Source organism: Streptopelia decaocto (genome assembly GCF_964273445.1).
Source record: "Streptopelia decaocto genome assembly, chromosome: 6".
Taxonomy (NCBI): domain Eukaryota; kingdom Metazoa; phylum Chordata; class Aves; order Columbiformes; family Columbidae; genus Streptopelia; species Streptopelia decaocto.
In genome coordinates, this window is record NC_138660.1 from 37,805,825 (window position 1) to 37,813,413 (window position 7,589).

At 43.5% G+C, this 7,589-nt stretch overlaps 1 protein-coding gene across 1 annotated transcript in view; it reads right to left on the reverse strand.

Annotated features, from left to right (window-relative positions):
• MAP2 (microtubule associated protein 2) overlaps positions 1-6,673 on the reverse strand; it is a 99,724-nt gene extending 93,051 nt beyond the window's left edge. Inside the window, exon 1 of the mRNA XM_082055978.1 lies at positions 6,635-6,673. The gene's annotated coding sequence lies outside the window, so the exon portion shown is untranslated. The remainder of the gene's footprint in view (positions 1-6,634) is intronic.
• Positions 6,674-7,589: the final 916 nt, after the last annotated feature.

Consider the following 7,589-nt stretch of genomic DNA (forward strand, 5'->3'; position numbering starts at 1 on the left):
AATACAGCCTCACCAGCGTGTTGTCTGGCTGCTTACACCTCCAACACCTCTTTGTAGATTTGACTGCAAGCTCTTTGGGGTCTGGAGCAGTTCTGCTGTTTGAGCACACAGCATCTAACACAACAGTGATCTAATCCAGACTTGGACACCCAGTTACTAATATTATGGTAGCTACAGCAATGAATCACAGAGCATTAACAAGAATCACAGCAAAAGCTGTTGCACACAGTAGCTAGTTCCCAGGCACGCTGCCACTAACCCTAGACTTGAGCCTTTTGTCTCTGTTTTCATTATGCTCATAAAACACGAATATAATTCTGTGTTCTTATGATTTTTAGCAGCAAAACTCATACAAGAACAATTGTATAAGCAAGCAAATTTTTTTTTTTTTTGCACAAAAGAAATCATTATTAAAATAAGGGTACCAGGGAGTTATTATTAAGAGTATGCTGCAAAACACAAATCTTACAGATTTAGATACAGGTAACATTATGAATTAATTGTTGAGAAAGGACTACTGATCAAAGTGCCTTGCAATCTACCTCAGATATCCCACGCAGACATGAGAAAAGGTAGAACAACAGGCAAACAAAGTTTTATGACAAAAACATCCTGAAGCTTTCTGATTCACGGATGATTTAGAAAATAATGAAGAAAACAAGCTGTGTCTGTCATGTCAGGATCTCCCTTTTCATGTGAAGACCTCACTTGTACATGAAGCGGCACAGCATATTATATCCCTCTCCCCGCATAATTATTCCAGCTGCCCAACATGTCATGGCCAGAGATCGGACTGAATTATAACTTCCTGCTTCAGAAGGGACCGAAGTCTCAGAGGGATTAAAAATGAGGGAAAAAAAAATGACTCATCTTAAGGATGACAACTAGAATATTTTTGGTCACGATTATAAAGAGTTTTCTTTCATCAACTATGCTGGAAAGAACATTATGATTCAAACATCTGTTCTTCTCATAAGCTTCACTCCTCAATACAAACGAATCTTTGCCTCTCTCAAACGCCTTTCATGCCAGAACGCTCACAGCACTCCTGTTACTCCCACTTATCTCTTTCAAAAGCGTGTTTACTAACATCACATGTAACTCAGGCTTAACTCTGAGCATCAGGTTTCCCAGCACTGAACATAGGGGTGTTGGTAATGCCCAGGCATTAGGTGACTCCCACTACAAAGCCCTTTGCAGTTATCAAGTGGGAATGGGATCATTTTTTCCACGAGTGCTTTGGGGGCATCACTACTCCCAGCCCACAGGGCTGGCAGGAGAGAACAAATCCCTGTGCACTGTATCCCAGTCCTGACACCAGCCAGAAAGAGATGCTTCACAGGAAAGTTCAAGAGAACTCGGCAGTAAGTATGCTATAGACAAAAGTGGTTTTACACAGCAGCAGGATTTGCTGTGAAAATAAATGGGGGACATCTGGTAGGTCATGGCACTGGAGGAGGCAAGTGGTGCAAGGGCTTTTTGAGCAGGTCACCAGCCTGGTCGCACCCTAATGCATGGCATAATCTGACCAACACAGAGATGCCCTCCAGTTTGGGTAAGGGCTGGTACACACACCACATGGCATGGACTGTATACCTTTCAAAACTGAAACTATAATTTTTAGAACTGTGGGAAATTCCTTTTTCATATAGACATAAATCTATAATACTCAGCAAGATGATATGTTGTAAAAGAATGTCCACAGCAAAAATTCAACTGCCTTTAGGAAAGCTGAACTTCTACTCCATGGTGGTGAGTTTTCTTCCCCTTCACATGATTCAGGGGACAAAACTCACCACCGTGAGAATTCAGCATTAGTATACTGGACTGGTTCTTGATCTACAGGAAGTATTACATCAACTTTATTGTTGGAGATGCAAAAGGAAACAATACTTTTCAAATGCAGTAAGTCTTCACAAAACTAAAATCAGCTTGTCAATTCACCTTCCCCTTGCTTAATTTTGTCCCTTTATAAAGTCATTTAAGTACTGCACAGGAATGGAAAAACTCAGTCCTGGGGTCGACTGCTGATCCTGACCAAAGCACTGAGTACAAGCTGCAACATACAACTGTCTAGTTCCCTTATTTACCAATCTCTTCCTCAAAATTAAGCTCCTTTCCTCATCACTACACAGTGTACATCCTGTACACTATAGGAAGGATGACATTTCCCTTTTCCTCTGCCCTCCTGGTCTCCCTGGCCCACCTCTTGCATCCAAGCAGCTGGGGAGACACTTAATAAAAAGCCACAGCAAGTTGTATAACCTCTGCCTTTCAATTCCTGCCCGAACAATCTTGCTTCTTGGCTGTAAACAAGTTTTAAGTGTCTACTAGTGACTCAGCCTGCTAGGCAGGATTATTACTAACACCACCACCATCATCATCATGATTTACTAGTGACAGGGGGCATTCTCCTTCCTTCCTTTCCATTGCTTAACAACCACGCCTGAATCTTTCAAAATGTAGCAAGTGCTACCTTCGATAGTTGATAAAAACAACTAACACAGTGTTTTGCTTTTACAGTTTATGTTCAAAACAGGTGTTTTCACATGAGAGAGGATGCAGATAATGGCTATTAAGATGATCAGAAAAAAGGAAGAGATAGGTTAAGGAAAAAAAAAAGAATGACAGCCCTTCTTTCAAAGGAGGAAAGATGTAGATGGATGATAAGGGATAAACACAAAGGAAGGAAAACCAAAGGCTAGTTTCATACAAGAACCCTGTGGCCATTGATAGGGAGATGTTTCTAACAAATGGTGAGATTGCAGAACAGCCTACCAGTTGGCAGGAGACTATTTTTAAGGGGGAAGTTGATGAAAGAGCATCTGATGCCTTGTGAGCTGTGAGGGCAGGCATAGCATACCGAGGTGTAGCTCTGGGTCAAAACTGCCCAGGTGGAGATGCCTCCTTACAACCCTCCAGATGCCAAACAGGAGACACTCAAGCCAGCTGCATGGGAAAAGACAAGAAAACGCCAGTAACAGCACTAAGTTATATCTTGGGCTCTGCCAACTTATGATCTTTCCCTAGTGTCACTTTCCCCTCCACTGTAATGCATAGCATATCCTTCAACACAAGGCATTGCTACAAAGATCACTGAGGAAAAACGAGGAAAAACAAACAAACAAACAAACAAACAAACAAAATGAAAAAGCATAACAAAAATATCTCTGGAGTTGTTGACTGTCTAGAAATCAGGAAAACATTTCATCTCCAGGTACTACAAGAAATCCTTCCAGCAGGTATCATTTTGCATCCTTTTTCCTAAAAACTGTTCTAATCATTGGTCACTGACATCTTTCTGTACAATGTTAATTTCCAGACGAGGTGTGGGAAATTTTTAAACCTGGAATACAAGCTATGGCGTACTTCCAGTGCAGTCATTTGAAGCTCACTTCACTCTCTACAGAATTAATCTGAAGATTTTCCAGCCTAATCGAACAAAATATCAATATGCAAATGCTCTCCCTGAGTACCCCGCAAGTTCACCTTGGCCTTATGCTGTTATCAAGCCTCTGCTCAGGATGGCTGCTGCCAAGCACCATCCCCACCTAGGTGCTTCTCCTTCTGAGTATCAGTAGATTCACAGTAGAAAAAGAAGTGCAAGTAATGCTTATACTTAAAATGCTACTCAAAACCAGAATTTCAATGTGACAGAGGTTTTGGAGGGTGTTCCCCATCCTACTTAGAAACAGCCCCACACCAGGCCTAGGCAGAGTACAGGTGAGCAGACGGTTTTGGTACCTTCCTGTGCAGAGCACGTCCGTCAACCAGCTCATGGACTGAGACAGCAGAGTGAAAAGCTCATGTGAGGAGACACTGAGTTTGCTCACAGTGTGCGGGGAACCATGAGGCCCAGAGACCAGCATCAAGAGACACTGCAGCAGCCCCAGAAGCATCAGAAATAAAACCACGCTATTAGAGAGCGCCCTAACACTTCCAAGGCCCTCAGCTGCAAACAGGCTGCACTGACACCCCAGCTCAGAGATGGGGGCTTTATCACCCATTCCTGTAGCCCTCTGTGCTACCTTGCGGGCTCTGTTACTCCTTCTCCTCATCCAACAGTCCAGCCTTGGAGGATGCTCTTACACACAGGAGGCAACGCAACAGCCCCCTTTTCCCGAGCCCCTACCTCTTTTACCATAACTTTGCCATCAGCCACCAGCAGCACATTATTTCCACTGCTAGTTTTCACTGGTTTGACTAGTACTTTCAGTCACTGCAGAGACAAAGGCACAAAGGACAGACAGCAATGCACAAGAGACATTACTTCCCCGTTTTTTCCTCCTAATCACTGATGCAGTGACCCTGGGTAGAAAATGCTAGTTCTGATCTATAATTGTTTCGCTCTCTTTTCATTTCAACTGGACTTGTCCACTTCTTAAACTGTCCGTGACATCCTAGCAGCACCAAGAGGCTATGGGGCACTCCATTTCACAGATACACTCTTTATTTCAAGAGCAATAATTTAGGCCTGTCAGTTAAAGATGGGACCTGCAGAGACAACTTAAGCTTTCCACAGTACATGTCTGAGAATGTATTTTATCACTGGTGGAATTTTGTCAATGAAGAAACAGTGAAAGCAATAAAACTGATGTTACTTTAAGTCTTGGAGGCTAATTTAATCCCTCATTTAGTACTTGCGCACTGCTGCAAGGGTATTCTGGGGCCATGGGAAAATTCCTGAAGCGTGCAGGATCACTGTAAGCAGCCTTATGCTGCCCTCCACCCTGGCAGACGCTGGCCGGCAGCCAGCCTGCAGGCACGCTGGGTTGCTGGACGTGTCCCTGGGAGCCTGACGTGAATGAATGCTGGGGCTGGGGCAGCTCCTGTCCTGCCACAGGTCACTGTCCAGAAGGCAGATGGTCCTTCCCAAAATGCTGGGTTGCTTGTGCCACGCTTTCCAAGAGAAGGAGTAGCACTGAAATTCAGTACAACAGGAAAAGACAACTTAAACCTCGGGCACACCAGCCGCATGCATCTCAGGGACAGGAGAGGCTGGCACATGCAGCCTTTACCTGACTCCCATGGCAGGTCTGTGCTGCCATGGCTTCTGAGAGAGAAAAGTTCAGAGAACAAAAAGTGAACTGCCTGGTACTTGTGTGTGTGCTTTATGCAACCTCAAAACCTAGAGAGCCCAATTTGATTCTTGATTTCCATTTCCTTCAAATTCACAGAGCCAGGAGAGACTGCATGCTGAAGTAAACTAAGGGCTGGTCAGGAAATGGGTAGATTTATGGGCTTATAAAAAGGCAAGAAGTCCCAAACCAGCCTTGTACCCAATGCATACGTGCATGTACACACAGATCTCAGATCATACACTATTACATTTTTTTTTATTCTGTAGTATCAGCTTGCCTTCCTTTAAAGCTGTGCTTGAACTTTCAATTTTTCATCATTAAGTATCTTGGCAGCCTCAGAAGCACGGCACAGACTACTTGAGAATAGGAGAGGTTGATTTTGTTCACTGTTTATATATAATCTCAGAGAAGGAACATGTCCTAAATGGGCATAATCCAGAACCTTTTCACCAACAACAACACAGAGGAAGTAACTTTTACCAGCTGAATAAAACTTCTTTGTGTGTGTTCATGCTATTCCTCAAAGGATGCAGGGTCAGAACTTCCTCTAGCTTGCCGAGCTGAGAGGAGATCCTGGGAAGGGGACCACCATCCCAGTATGCTTTACATCTCACCCTCCAGGAGCTTCTACAGGCATCTCCTGAACTCACCAAAACCCTCCTGTTTTGCTTGTGTTGTAAGGTCAGAACAACCACAACAGTTCACACCAAAAGAATAGGAGTATTTCACCCTGCTCTGCCCAAGCAAAGTTACAAGAGCAGAAACTTGGACACTTTGCCACCCTACTCACATTCTCCTACTGTATTTCTTCTTTATGCTTCATATATATTCTTTCAAACAAACTCCTTTCCCATTTGTTGAAGCTCAATATTCTGTCTTTAACATTTCAAACTCATGCTTGTGAGAACAAAAACTATAATCACTTGTAAATTCAGCTGAAGTAAATACATGTGCATTCAGAAATGCTGGCAAAACAAGCATCTGCTCATCTACGTGACAGAGGCAGAATCGACTCTCTAACACTTGCTTTTAGCCTTCTGCGACAGGGGTCTCATGAAAGTTTTCTCTTTCGCAAAGAGGAGAAAAAGTGCAGTTCTTTGATCTAGCCCCATTATTTTCAATTCTGGAGATGAGGCACTATTATGTTTGCCCTCACTCTGCCAAACTGTTCTCATGTTTTCTATGGTACGACTCACTGCAGTGGCAGGACATGACAAACCAGAGCAGCGTACATAAACACCATCACCTCTCTCAGATGCTCTGTCTTTTTACCAACACCATCTCAGGCCCTTTCCACCTCGAGCTGCAAGCAGGTTCTTGCTAAACCAAAAGCAAGAAGACAGCTGCTTTGAAAATGGGTATAGTAGCTCTCAGCAGACACAAGAGGCCTTTAAAGTAAAAACTAAGAAGAATTGCAAAATCAGGAACTAACTCCAGAAAGATGAAGTGTTCCAGGAACTAGAGGAGTTTTCTTTGTGCTCTTTTCTCAAGCTACCTTTGTCTGTTGAAGCAGCCTCCTTGTAAATCTACACTAACAAGTAAAAAGGTCATACCTGTTTAAGCAGATGATAGGATGCTGCGTCTGCTTGTTAAACAAGGGAAACTCTCTGTTCCTATAAAGAAATAGAGAAATAAACACTCTATTTAGTCTCTCTTCAGTGAATTTAGCATAAACCAAACACTATAAGGACTATAAAATGCTGCATATGTGTACACTTATGTCCGAGCCTTTTTCTCTCAGCTTTATTTCCCCAGGCTCACTTGAGACACATTCATTCAGATGCCCTGTTTTGTCCGGCCTGCTTTGGGACCACCAAGGAGCTGCTTAATCCCTAGGCATACCCGAAGAAAAGCTGGCAACGGCTCCAAAAAAGCCACTCATCAGGGAAGGCAAATGGAGCACAGCGCACTCCCAGCCAGACTCCCTCCAACAGGAGATCTGGCAGGGCTGCTCTATTCACAGTCTCTGCTGAGGGAGGATCTCAAACAGGAAGAAGGAAAGATGCTGCAAAGATGCCCAGAAAGTAATGAATGAAGAGCAAAAGTGCCCACTGACTTCACAGTACAACACTTCAGAGCAGCTGAAGATACCAATACAGGGAACTATTAACATTTCTCCTTGAAACTGTTTTTCTTGCCTCACTTGTATAACAGAGGGTCTTAAGTTTTCTCCAGTTTACCTGGGACAAATGGCAAAGGTTACCACAGATGTTACTACCCCTTTTGTCACCCTTTTTACTCACTGAGAAGTGCTTGGACAAGCATTGTCCAGTGTTGAAACAGCCTCTTCTACACGTCCTGCCATACACCTTCTCTCCTTATTGTAAGTCTTTGATCAGAGTACACTGGGGAAAACATGACAGATCCAAGCAGCAGACAGATACTAAAGCAGCTGCAATCAAGGAGAAAGGGACCTTCTTGACATCTATGTTTAAGCATCCCCGAAGTATTATGGGGGCAGCTGTTACTATCACCTATATCACCTATATTTAAGGCTGCACAGTTTCT